Raw genomic sequence first — 14,358 nt, forward strand, 5'->3', positions numbered from 1 at the left:
CTTAAAAACTCCCCAGTTCTATAATTCTTGGGCTTGTCCTTCGTTTCTCTATTCCCTCTTTTGAAAACTAGGTAAGCAAAATGTGTATAGCTTTATCACAGTAGCATTTAACACCTAATTGCATGGAACCAGATTATGATGTTTTGAACACTTGCACAAAAAGAGGAGGGGAAGAAGGTTCGGCTGATGAGGAGACAGCTGAAAGCAGGGTAAGAAGCTTGCTGGGCAGAGGGCAGACCAGAGAAGAAAGAGAGGACGTATCAATGGATACAAAGATACTCATCTTCTCATACTCCAGGAAGAAGAGGAAGGAATTGAAACGTGGTGGATCTTTCCTGGATCCCGGTCTTAGTCACAGAGCAGTGGGGTAAAAAAGGAAGCCCCTCTCTTCGGCAGTTTTGTGATTCTAACCCTTAACTCCTTGAACTAAACATTTAATTTTGTATTCAAACAGGAAAAGGGGGGAGGGGGAGAACCCTACAGAGCCTAAAGCCTGCTCTCCTTCTTGTGCTTTAACAAGGAAAACCACAGCAACACATCTTCACTCCCTCAGAACTGAGCTCTTCTTTCCCCGGGCTTTACCTCAGCTTGGCATCTGACCAGAAACACGAGCTGCTTACACCCATGCCCTCTGGACCATCGTGAGTAATTGCCCTTGCCCTGGTTGCTGGCATCCCCCAGAGGGTTATTAGAGCCTGGTGCTTGTGCAAAGGCTCAAGGCGTGAGGAATCACAGAGTCAAGGCTTTGGGGTGCTTATCTGATCATCACGTGTTGCCAGACTTTTGGCAGGTAACCCAGTTTCTCCAGCCCTCGTAACCAATGGCACAGGCCAAAATTCCTCTAAACCAAAAAGCCGGAGGGATTGCTATGGAGATTTGGTCTTGGAAAGTGTTCCTTGCGGCTTGGAGAAACAGGAGGTATATATTAGGTGGAGGGATTTAAACTTTGTCAGCAGAATCAAAAGCCTGAATATTGCTGCAGTAATCCTGCCTAAATTTGCTACAATTGCAAGAAATGTTTAGATGGCTTCATGATGTTCAAAATGTTTCTTCCAGGCAGAGACTGAGATCTTTTAGGGAAAAAACATATGTATTATTAGTAGATTACTGAACATACAAAACACTTTGCATCCTGGTCTTTTAGATTATTTGTAAAAATTGGAAAACATTTTTTAAAAATTTTTATTTTTCTATCTTTAAGAAAAATATGTGCAAAAGTCGGCAGAATTTTGGTTTTGTTATGGCTCTAAGGAATGTTTAAATTGATGTAAAGAGTGCAAGAAGTTTCGAGTATGGCAGTCATTTTTTAGTAAGTTGGGATTTTCACCTGGGCAGTCCCATTTTGTACTTTCAGCTATAAGGGACTGGACACAAAGTCCTGGAGTGCTAAAGCAGCTGCTTGGCATTGGTCAATTTTGGTACACTAAGGAAGATAATGTTATGAATATTCTGAGCCCCTCAATTCCATAGTACTTGAACTTCAGCTGACTTGTGCCTTGATTAACCAAACTTTTAAACCGCTTCCCTAGCTTTATTTCAGCTTGTTTTACTCTTCCCATTTTTGGCTTTTCTGTTCGACTCCCCTCTGGCATGTTACTAGATAGATTCAAGTCTTCCACTGGATTATCCAGTGGCTTCCTTAGAAAGGAGTTAATCAATATCCCCAAAATATTGTGAAGGCATATCATAAAAATATGAGAGTCCGGTGCCTAACATTGCCAGAAGAGGGTCAGCAGAGGGCTGTGGTCTTTTGCTTGTTAAAAGCAGAATATCTGCAGGCACCACTCAGGAAAAATCATCCTGCTTTGCCTTTTACTGGCCTTGTCAGCCAACACAAGCAAAGAAACAGCTTCCCTTAAGGAATATACCTGCAGCAACACCCAGTTCTTTCCTACTTTTGTAAGTTTCTTTCCAGTCTCTCCAGCAAACCCGCCTGCTCCCAGGGCTGATAAGGACTGAGTAAGGACCCTCTGCCTTCCACCTCCCCTCCCGCTGTGTCTGTACTGCCCGTGCTTGTCAGGCACGTGGAACTCTTCAAACACTCGTACTGTGGATGCAGACACATCAGCAAAGCTGTGCTTTACACAGTGCAGTGCCACTGCCCACTGGCATGATTAAAGGATAATCTGTAGCTGTAAATGCTGCTGCACCGAAGCCTCATCTGGCTGTAGGTTTGCCTGAACTCCATGGGCTCCCCAGCCCTTAGATGAGGGTGATGTCGTGGTCTGACTGCATCTGGGTGACAGTCAGCCCAGGACATGCACCCTACCCCTAAACTGTCAATGTTTCTGCAAAGATTAAGTGGCTATCTATCTTCCAAGGCTAAATGATGGCTCGTTTTTTCTTTACCCATAGGAGTTTTTTGCTTAGGCAACATGGAGATTCCCCCAGGGAAGAAAAGGGAGTGCAGTGTTGGAGATGTAGGCTGGCCAAAGAGGTCTACAAACTGATGAGCGTGAAGCACAAAGTAAGCAAACTACGCATGTTAGGAGACGCTGTGGCAGCACATCTCAAATCATTGTATTTTGCATTTTGGCCAAGATATTTCCATTTTTGTAGACACCCAAGTCCCCTACCCCACAAAAGAAAACCAAAGCAAATCACAAAGCACCAAATGAGCAGAACAACGTAATTTAAAATAACAAAAAACATCTACTTTTATTCACAGTTTCAACTTGTTGAAGACCGACATATTTGTTGATGATTCTACGGATGTTTTTGACCATTTTCAGTACCAGTAGATGGTGCTCAAGAATATATTGCACAGTTTCTGAACTTTTTAGCATCCATAACTCTTGATTCAAGTTCCCTGTGAAAGGTTTATCTGGTACTGTTTTAACAGACCCTTCATACAGTGATGGAATGGGTATTCCATGCAGAAACTCTCCTGCAAAAGCATGTAAAACATTTCAGTGCCTTAACTGCAGCAACTAAGTCTCATAACATCAGTATGATATAGATTAAAAACCTCATCCCACTTTATAGATCACCTAAGAAAGGAGCAGATTTTCTCTGACTTGATTAAGGTTACACCAAAAAACCACAAAGGAGCTAGGAGTGGATACAAATCTGTTCAAATTTCTGTTGCTTGTTCTAGTCCTCCAAATCCACAAACATTTATATGCATACTGTAAGCAGAAGTACTGTTAATTTCATACTGTGCAATTATCAAGGCATGGAAGGAATATAGATGAGACAGATATTTAGAAATAACAGTATTCCCTTCTTTTTTATTCATTAGTGAATCAAATCAGTATTATACATATCAGACACAGAAATATGTGTGTATATATATATACACACACGTATGTTCAAGGTTGTTAATTAAGGGTGTTTTCAGCTGTCTGCGTGAAAGCCCTTTAGCCTGGTAGCATATGTAGCTCTAAATATGATACAGTGAATGTAAAGGAAATGTACTTTTATGAGGCTGCATTTAGAGAAAGTATGCACATAATACGGAAATAATTACAGGATTTTTGTTTTCTTTTAAACCTGAAACCATACACTCACTATGGCTGAAGACTACCTACCTGTATTAAGGGTAAAAACTCCAGTATTCAAGAATTCCAAGATGAAAAGTATCATCTTAATGAATCCTCCAAGCAAAATCTGCTTGACATGAGGAAGTGCTCTTTTTGGGTTTATTCTATCTATGTTATTGGATTTCTCTACGTCACTTCTGCATATGATAGTCCGTGGAAGGGGGAGGGGGGGAAAGGCAGTGTAGGTTCAGTTGTGAATTTTATGCATATTTAGTATTTATGGTGGCACTGCTTGAGCAAGCCTGTGATTAATGAACAGTGCAGCCCCTCTGAGCATAAAAGAAGGCTTCTTCAGCAGCTGAAATGCATGAGGAATGTATGACAAGAACAGTCAAGGCCCAGTCAGGCTTTTTTACTTTCATGCCAGTCGTATCACACAACAGCACAAGACATTATAAAAAATTACTTTTACATATCATGTAGAAAATACTGACTGAAGGTTTTCCTAAGCCATGCTTTACATCTTACTTTCAAGGTATTGCAGCTCTCTTCTGAAAACCCCGGTGTTGTTTTCTAGAGTTTTGGCACAATGTTTAATCCCCAGCCACTTTCTCATTTATAGCTCTGTAACTGTTTCTTAAAGCCTGGGCTGTACCTACTTGAAGACTGGGATGAGCTATGGCAAATGATCAGATTTAAATAATACAGCAACATTTTGAATGCATTGTTAATTGGATGCTCATAACTGTCACTGTAGTAAATTATGTGACAAATATGTGCTGTCGGATGTTTAGGCATTGACTAGCCTGCTATGATTTAAAGTACATTGAGGTTTCCTTCCTTCTACAGCACTACTTAAGCCTTCAAAAAAAGTTGTATCAGACATTATTTTATCATAGAGGACTTATACACCTTAACTGATGATTTCAAGTCAACAGCACATCAATGAATTAGGAAGTAGTAAATTTACTCTGGGCATAGCTTTGAATGTTGGGATTTTTCCTTGTTTTTACTGTAGTATAGAAGCTTTGTCAAATTTTACCACAAATACTTATCCATTTGGTCTGGAGCCTTTCAACATTTTCTAACCTAAACATATACAGAAGTGCATTAGTAACTGAGAATACCTTCAAAAAGACAGCCCTGTCTCTGTAGCTGTTCAGGAACCAGTGTAATGCCCATCATCAGAATACCAACGTTTTTAAAAAGAGAAATATCTTTTTCCTCTTCCTCGCCAGCACATGTTCACTAGTCACGCATGAGTCTCTCTAACAAAGAATGGAAAGGAAGAGATTAGTTTTGTCTTTATGTGTAACCGTGAAGATGCACGTGGACAATTTTATCCTGTGCATGCCATAATCTAGACCAGGTCCTCGTCAAACAATGTCTCAGGAAGCTGGCTCCAGTGCTCTGGGGACCCTTGCTGTCAGGATGGACATGTCACAGGCTATTGGAGCTATTTATACTCGTGCAAAAGGGTAAAAAATATTCACCCCATCAACTACAAATGATATCATGCTTTTGCTATTCTTCTCAGAAATTTTTCACAAATGCCATTGGAAAATGTGATTTGTGGAGTCCAAAATGCATTGTCCAAGGCTTGCCTTCTAAATCAAAAGACATCTTGATGAGCCGCGCAGTGCATGCCTGAGATGATGAGCTCCTGGACATGTGTCCATGCTCTCCCACTTGTATGGCAGACCTCCAGGGGCTGTATTTGGGCTGAAATCCAGGGAATCTACAAGTGATGGCTCTGAACTGAATGCATCTGCACCATTTTGCACCTGAACTAATAATGCTGTTCAGCAGTGTGCTGTGATCCATCTGGAATCCAAGTCCCTGGTAAGGAAACATGCAAGTTTTGGAAATTAAATTTCAGTTTTGGTGAAAATCTAGTTTCGCATTGAAAATTAAAATTTCCTTGAAATTTGTTTTTTAATGTTGAATAGATGTCTAACTTCTTTAATCCCCACCCCCACCCTGCAATGTACACATTTAATAAGATTCCTAAATTACTTTGTAAACATTAAAGCTGTTTGGTTTTTTTTTTATATAAAGACTTTTTTTTAGATAAAGACTATCTAGTATCTAAATCAGGTTTTAAATTTACAGGATCCTGCACCTCATTCTGGTAGTTCCCTGGGCACCTGGATGCAAGTCCTCTCTATATCTGATATTACTGTTGGCCACATACTGCCAGCGTCAACCCAAACAAAAAGAAGCCTCCCTCTGGCTAGGCCGTTCAGTGCTGTGCCAAGTGTATCTCAGCTGGAAGTGGCTTTTTCCATATCTTCCCAATCTCATACGAATTGTTTTCTCTTCCAAAGGTTGTGAAATATCTGGGTCAGCAGGTATAATAGAAAAGCAAATGGAAAAAAAAAATATCTATTTTTGCAACTCCCGAGTCCCATTCCCAACAATTTATTGAAATAAGATGTCATGCATGCACATGTATAATTGATTTCAGATGTACAGTAAAGTTGCCAAAGATATACTCAGCAGAAATAACTGTAATTTTTTCAGATCTGCTCTTCTTCCATCAACTTGGCCTCCAGCACCAGAATTCAGCACACAGTGAAACACATTTCATACTCCTGAGCACCTGCCGATGCGTCTCCTGCCTCTCTGCTCGGAGAGGATGGAAGGTTTGATGCAGTTGTGGTATCTGCCACAAGCTGGACTTGCTCGCTGTACAACTTACTGTTTTGCAATTCTGATTTCTTTTTATAATCGTTGTTTTAGCCCTGTCCCCTAGCTGATCTTGAACTTGTGCGACACTGATGCAGGAGTAGCAAACAACATGCTTTAGTGAGAGAAAAGGCTGGTTTTCAGGGCTTTTAGGAATGTGACCTTAAGTATTGATTTATAGCCTGCTGCAATGCTCTAGTGCAAAAGGGAACTGTGGTAATTAAGTTAGTATCTGCGCTTTCTAAAATAGTGCTGAGCTGCAACAAAAAGAGACCCTTTATTTTTGCTCCCTGCCTCTCAGTGAATGCAGATGCAGGCACTGCCCTTCGACCCTGCTCTGCTCTCCCCAGCTGCAGATTATTTTTCTCTCTCTGTGCCTTTAGGTGCTGATAGACAGAATAGGACCCATTAATTCTTGTGTCTGACTTTCTTTTTTTAGTGCAGGCAATGGAGCAGATTTCTGCACTTGTACCTGACTTTTAGAAGATTGTGTGTCCTTACACGGGTGAAAAAAGTACAGCAGCCAAGGAAATGCAGGCGGCGTCAGAAAATTCAGCAGGGTGGGTGGTCACAACGTGGCTCAGACTTGAAAGCAAAACCTTCTGCAGGAAAATTCCCACTTCTCAGCATGACACATTATTCTGAAACTCATGTATAAGGTAACAGGGTAAACACAATGAGAAATCTCTTTTGTATTCCATTACAGTCATTAGAGAAATAGGCCACAAAAGGTAATGGCAATAAAACTGAATACCTTGAAGTAAGCATCTAAATTACATGCTAATGTATGCAAATTAGCACACCATGTTCAATGTCCATAAAACTACAAAATATAGCTAATTAATAGTAGGTAAGCTGCTTCGTTTCATATTCACAGAGTTACAGGGAAGGTAGTGTATTTTTATAATTGTAGAACATTGGCCTTGGGGAACACATCAAACATTCAGTTTCTCTCCTCTGGCAAATTCGCCCAGCACACTGGAAGTAATTGCCTTTCCACTTCCTCACCCAGGGTCTTACTCTGAGAGCAGGCTCCGAAATTAAAAGTAAAACAAAACAAAAAGGCTCCCAGTTTTGCAATTACTTTCCTGTGGAAGTAGCTCTTATTAATGTTAATATAATCTCTGTTCGGCAAGGTACCTAAACGCGCTTGGTACCCTTGGCATACCTAAATGGGCTTAACGACTGAAACCCCACACGGATATAGGCTTTGTAAAGCCCCAAAACAGCAAACTGTTCCCAGCAGAATTCATGGTTCAGGCTCCTGATACAATGTGAAAATAGAGCACCTGAGAACAGGTTCAGCAAATGCAGCAAACTGAGCATGGAGCGAAGCAGCTCACCTGGGAAGAAAGGTGGAGGGAGCATGTGGGTCAAGCCCTGCTTCTGGCAGAGACTGAGAGCACAAGCGAACACAAACTCCTCTGCCCACATTCTGGAATCCTGCATAGGAAAATTCTCCAGTTTGAAAGCCACATCTCTCCTGTGCTTGAAATGAATACTCCCATCTTTTAGACTACCCAGCCAACAAAGCAAAGGAGCCCAGGTCAAGGTGGAGCGATGCCCTGCTCAAGACATGAGTGAGCTTCTGTGTGCAACCTGAGAGACAGCTGCAATGGGAGCTGAATGGAAAAATGAGCACTTGAGGATAATTTTTCAGTACAAACAATGAGTAGCAGTGGATGGGAACCCTGTGAAAGATCTTCTGAGCTCCCTTCTGCTGTAAAGGTGCTCAGTCTGCAATCTGAAGGAGCTCTCTGGGTGGCTATCTGTGCCGTGGGGCTGTGGCCATGCCACCCTCCTCTGCAGGCTCCCGATGAGAAGCTCTGTTGAGCCCATGCAAAGGCAGGTCACCTTAGCCTCTTCACAGAGCTTTGGGCATCATCTGAGATGGTGGACATCTTCTAGATGCCACACTTGTGCCCCCGTACCAGAGCAACTCCAGGATGTCCTGCTTCCCCTGCTGCCCTGCTACCGCAGTGGCTGCTCCTCTCTGCAGAGGTGTAGTGCAGCACAGGAACAAACAGGTGGGAAAAAAAACCCACTTGTGTGTCACGGGTGAAGGGAGGATGTGTTTTGTTCAGGGTCTTACTCGATAGGTGCTGAGATGACTGATGGTAATGACTGCAATATGTCTTAGGTACCTGAGACAGAGGTTATAATTTGCCAAATACTTTTCATGAGCCAGTGGTTCCCCTTCTGGAAAGCTGTTCAGTTTCAAACCAAAACATTTATTTTATATGCATGCATGCGTGTATGTATATGTATATATATATATGTATATAAAATCTACACCTGTTTGGCAGAGCAGTTGAACTTTGATCAACTTCAGGTAAATGCTTACCTTGCACTTCATGTAAAAATTAACCCCAGTGCTAAACATGTGCTTAAGTGTTTTCGGATTTAAGATGGTTTTCAGGATCAAGGCCCTAAAAAGGACAAATGAGTGTAGCTGTTTCAGACAAGAAAATGGAGGCTGGCTCGAAAGAGACACTACCAAGAGGAAAAAGTATGTGGAATGTTGTAGAGACTTTTAAGTAAAGGAAGGAAAAAAAACCATATAAAAGTAATGGGCTTACAGAGGGAAGCAACATGTGAAAATAAATGTCAAAGTAATAGAATGAGGGGGGGGATAAAGGACATAGAAAGTGGAAATAGAATGTTAATTTAAGACTGACACCTCCTCTTATGTTAAAAATTTAAATTGCAGCACGCTTCACTGACAGTCACCAATTCAGCTTCTACTCTCACTTGTTCCCATACTGCCTCATATTTAGTCATGCTGCCCTGTGCTAGGGAGTTGGGAGAAAAAGTGCCTGGAAGCTCCATATTGCAGGGAGTCCCAAGCACAGGAGGGATGCTGATGCACCTCAGAGTGCAGAGCTTTATTTTCTAAGGCATAAAAGAATAGTGGTGTGTGTAGGGGCATGTGTGTGTGTGTGTGTGAGTGCGTGTGTAATAATTCTAAGGAACGGGGTATCTAAGGAATAGTTTTGCTCAAAAGCAACATTTTCACTGTATGTAAGACTTTTTCAGGCTATGGAGAAACTACAACTGCCTTGCTGCCACTGGGCAGCGGTGCCTGTCACGGATAGCACTGTCTGGGGGGCTGCTGATTCAGCATGTGATATGCAGAGGGCTTGAGCTGATGTAACCTAGTGCCAGCTATAAAAGGTCTTTAATGATTTACATACTGTAGTGTGACAGAAGAAGGAAGAACGAGAGAGAGAGGCGTAGAAGGATCTGACCATAACCTCCTCCAGTAAAATATTCTAGTACTAACGCTTTTTTAATGTTTTCAGAGAGCTTCAGGCTAATCAGATACACCAAGTTATTTACATCAGAGGCGATCTGGGAATTAAAACTCTTCATTCCTGTCACCTTTTCACCCTGAACTAGAACTATTAGAGAAGTCAAAGGTCCTTACCTAGGCTGTGACTATTAACATGGTCCTTTTCTCCCCTTCTCCTGCTTTCCCCTGCTGCCCTGTGCTATATATCTTGGATAGACCACAGCAGATCTAAAACCGATGGCCTTGTTTCTTTTGCTTTTTTGGCCCAGCACAAGCTCAATACCTGCACAAGAGGGGAGCAGGAACAGCTTGGGAAAGAAAACAAAAAGACCTCTGCCAAAATAATAATCATAATATTAGCACACAGCTGTAGGGAGACATTTTTGGCATCCAGAGCAAATGCTACCCGCTCTCTCCCTTCCCTCTCCGACCCCACTTCTGCTCTTTAGCGTTCCACCAGCTACCAAATTCTCTGCTTCCCTCCCTCAGTCACCCCCCTGTGCCACTAACTACCTCCACAGTCCTGTGGTTGCTCCTTGGTGGTGGTGGCAGCAGGAGCATCTACAAGGACTTGGGTGTGCGCACGTGTGTGTGTGTGCGTTTTTGTACTCATGTGAGTGCAATAGTATATATTCCTGCAAACATGAAAAGCGCTTCAAGGACCTGATACAATTTTCTTGATCTTGATCTCATTCATTTGGGTGAAGGAGGAGGGGAAAAAGTGAGGGAGAGAGGCGGGGGGGGGGGGGGGGGGGGGGGCGGGGAATGCTGCTCTTGGCAGAAGATACAGGCAATTGGCTGCTTTATGGCTTTGCCTTGATGTGTGTTTAAAAAACAGCCCCAAATTTGGCACGGAGACATTTTTCCCACTTGTTTTACTTCTAAATATTCTTCAAAAGCTTCCACGGGATATAGAATATTGCTTTGATCAGATGAATATACTTTGTGCTGAAGTTTCTAGTTAATACTGACTTCAATTCATTTTCTGCCAATTTTTTAATTTCAGATTTGATTTCAGATTTTCTCTAGCTTGTAGACAATGGAAAAATAGGACAATTTCCCTGGTGGATCATGTTATTTTACTGTTGTGGGCTGAAGTTTTGGAAGATGGGGAAAGAGTGAGTATAGAAAATATTATAAAACTTGCTTCTTCAGCAAAACATAAGCACGACTGAAAGGCTGAATGTACACGGGGAGTGTACTCCAGACCAAGAGGTTTTGGAAAAGTTCACAGCTTGAATTTCTTTCAGATAAAACCCCCATATTTGCATTCTTACCTAATTCTTATCTGAGTTATGTGAACTACTCACATTTGCGAAATTTTCTGGAAATGTCCAGGTATGGGCCGTCACGTGTGAGTCACCATGCTTCCTGCTTCTGCTCAGTCCCAAACCATCTCCTGACAGCAGCCTTTGTCACGCTGCTTAGGACATTCATGATCTCACTTGGAGACTAAAATGTAAACACATAGGTTTTTTCCCCTCTATTAATGTGGTTTTATGAGTACGTCCATGACCCAACATCCATTAAAGGTCAAAAACCAAACAAAAGCCCTGACACTTAAACAAACTTTAATTGTGATGCAGTGAGTAAGCCCTGAGCACAGAGCACAGACGTTTGGGGGAGTGGTCAGTGCACCCCTCCTCACCCTCCAGGCTGTGTTACTGCCGTTGCAGAGTGGTTCTGCTCAAATATTTGACAATACCAGCCTTGCAGTTTGTGTGACACTTGCTCTGTTCAGTCCATCACAAATTAATGTAACAGTCATGTGCTTTTCATACGCTGCCGCTGTCGACAAGATGCTGTACCTTCCTACTCCAGTCCCAGGGGCTGATGGAAGAGAGAGCGAGCAATTTTAGTGAAGGATCTTGGATTCTAGAACCTCTTTTCACTAACCCAGAGTTAATAATCCTCATTGAAAGAAGGACTTTCATTTATTTATTTTGCCTGAGGCAGGTATATATGGGATAGTTTATTTAGCTGTGACATCAGTCAGTATTTTCTGCAAAGCCATAGTATTGTTGTAGCCAGAGAACCATAGGTGTGCTCTGAGTTTCTCCAGTGCTAAAGCTCTATGGGAAGAATGGTGGTGGAGGACCACCAATAATAAAAGTGAATCAGCTCCAGAAAGTTTCACACTGGCTTCTTAAGGAAGAAAACCAGAGTTTGAATGTGTGAGCCTGCATCTTGAAACCAGTGGAAGGTAAATCACTGACTTCGGTTGAATAAGGATCAAGCTCAGATCAAAAATCTCTGGCTGTATCTGCTAACTCTGCTAGGCTAATATTAAGGAGCCCCCTTGCAGAGCAATGCAGGGTATGCACCACCCACCGTGTAAGCTTTGCATGAGCCTCCAAGGAAGCTTGTTTACATTACAAGGGGCTGCTTCAAGCACCTGTGCCCCACAACCCCTCTAGACACGAGCCCCAGCCCCAATGCATATTGATCGCACACCCCCCATAGACGCCCAGCTGCCTCCCATCACTTGGTCCTACAGCACCGTGCTGACGCCCTTGCCCACTCTGCAGCCTGCAGAGGTGGGAGGGCAGCGGGGGGGGGGGGGGCTCTGCCGAGTGCTCTGCCTGGGGGAAGCATGAACCCACTGCCATGACAGCCAGAGGTAGGATGGTTGCCATAAGCTGTATTAGCCAATGCCCTGTGGCAGAGAACAGTTTTACCTTATGGTATACGTTGGAGTCCCACAGAGGGAAGCATGTTGTCTTCCAAAAGTGGAAAAACAGACAGCAAGAAGCTAATTGCAGGCACGAAAGGCCCCCTCTGTGGCCCTTTATGGCATCTTGTACACAAGGCATGAGAGGAAAGTGCATCCACTCCTTGGCTGCCACGCTGATCTCCTCTAGACCTGTGCCACAGCAGTCCAGCATTGACAAGCCCACCATTATTTTTGTCCTGGAGGCCTGCAAGATCATGTGCTTGTGACCTGTCTTCAGCTGCTACGCTGAGAGGAGTTGAATTGTCCAGGCAGTGGAAAAGCCCAGCTGTGCCAGGGCCATAAGCAGGACAGTGTTTTCTGTTCGGTGCCCACCAGAAGGGAATTGATGCTATTTACTAATATTTCTCCGTACATTGGGACTTTGCTGGTCAGTTCATGAGCACCACCTTGTGCTTTCCAGTAGAGATGGGTGGCACCCAGAGGATGGCTATGCAGGGCACGCCTCCTAGCTGAGCCTGTCGTATAAAGGAAAGTGATTTCTGCCCGGAAAGGTGGGTGATAAGCATCATCCCACGCAGACCGGTGGGTACATGCTGGCAGGCGGAGGATGCTCCAGGCAGCGGTGCCCGACAAAGTGGTTCAGTCAGATGGTGTGCGGGGGACACTTTGGTGGGTGCTGTGCCAGCTGGGTGCTCCCCATGTTTGCCATGCGGTGTTGCAGTCAGGGGGGACACAGGCAAGCTGGGGATATAAACCAGGAATCAAAACAGCATGGATGCTCAGACCCCGAGACGGCCGCCTGAGGTGCTTTCATAGGGTGGTGGGGACACAGGCAGCTGTTTGTCCCCAGAGGGCATTACATGTTGCTTTTAACTGTACTTGCGCTTGGGGTTTCTGCTGTGGCAGTATAACACATATTTCAAAGCCAAAGATATGTCACAGAAGGGTCCTCATTCCTCCCCCCCTCACCCCACTTTTAAGCCATGGTGACCTCAGAGAGCACGAGACTCTGTGGGTTTTTTTGGTTGTTTTTTTTTTTTTAATCTTTGTGAAAGGAGTCTTGTTTTCTTGCTGGCCCTTACACACCAAGGCACTGTTGTGTTACTTAAAATTGTAAATTATGTCTGTTTAAGAAAATGTCAGTGTTTTTTAAAACAGAATAACAGAACTGGAAAAGACTTGGCTATGCTGTTTGTTACACAAGTTGCAGGCAGGCAGAATGATGCATTCACCATTATGAGCAGATTCAAGGAGGCTAATGACTGCTGTACAATATAGCTTCAGTTCTTTCAAGTAACATGATAGTTGTTTCTTTGCTTGCCAGCAAGATTATCTGAGCAACGTTAATGCTCGTGCACTGACATATAGAGGAACCATCAATATGGGGCTGTACCTACCAACAATAACTCCCTGCCCCCACTTGCTAGTTCAAATGACCTTCCTATCAAAAAGGGGATTGTAAGATAGCTACAGCTTTGATGGAGGGATATGATTTCTCTGGCACCTATCATTTTGCATATGGGTATTTCTTCTACATTCCCCAGCAGTTCTGTAAAACAGTTATTCAGCTATTTCAGGAAAGAAATAAGTTATAATGAGTATTCTTTGCTGCCAGCCTTTGTGCACATGCTAGGAGGCTCTCTCATACTAGATCATACTGGTATATGCTCAACCACCATGTTGCATGGATACTCCTTACAAACACCAGGTCCTTTGAGAAAGAAAGTGAATTTAGAGTGGGAGGTTTAAAAAAAAAAAAATAATTCTGCTTCACCACGGTCACCTGTCCTCAAAGAAATCCCTCTTCTCCCATCCCAAATGGAGATTTACCATTCTTCCAAATAGCAATAGCAAAACAGAGAGCAGCTGGATCTTTGCTGTCAGTGTCTATTTTATGTGGAATGATATACAAAACCTGAGGAGCTCAGAGAAAGAGTGTTGCGCTTCGCAGTTTTTAATCATGAAATGCCACAGGAAAACAGCCTAAACATGTGGACTGGACTGTTTCCCCGTGTTTGGATGAGCCTCTGGCTTGGCTTTGATTCACCTTAAATATCCAGAAGAAATGAGAAGAGGTGCACTGACTTTGTAGTGGCTGCTTTGTATATTTTTGTTTGTCCACTTGTTTGGAAATATTGCTCATTGCTCCTACTCCTTTCCTCAGGGGAGGTGCTGCCTTTTCTCTGTTTTTTCACCAAACAGTGAGGTTAGGCTCTGCTCTT

The 14,358-nt window shown here is 43.1% G+C and overlaps 1 long non-coding RNA gene across 1 annotated transcript; it reads left to right on the plus strand.

Moving 5' to 3' along the window:
- Positions 1-516: 516 nt before the first annotated feature.
- LOC119143975 lies at positions 517-8,378 on the plus strand. Its single transcript, XR_005102911.1, has 3 exons — positions 517-641; positions 2,356-2,467; positions 6,006-8,378. It is a non-coding gene; the product is annotated as an uncharacterized LOC119143975 (long non-coding RNA).
- The last annotated feature ends 5,980 nt before the right edge of the window (positions 8,379-14,358 follow it).

This window comes from Falco rusticolus, chromosome 3, assembly GCF_015220075.1.
Source record: "Falco rusticolus isolate bFalRus1 chromosome 3, bFalRus1.pri, whole genome shotgun sequence".
Classification (NCBI taxonomy): Eukaryota; Metazoa; Chordata; class Aves; order Falconiformes; family Falconidae; genus Falco; species Falco rusticolus.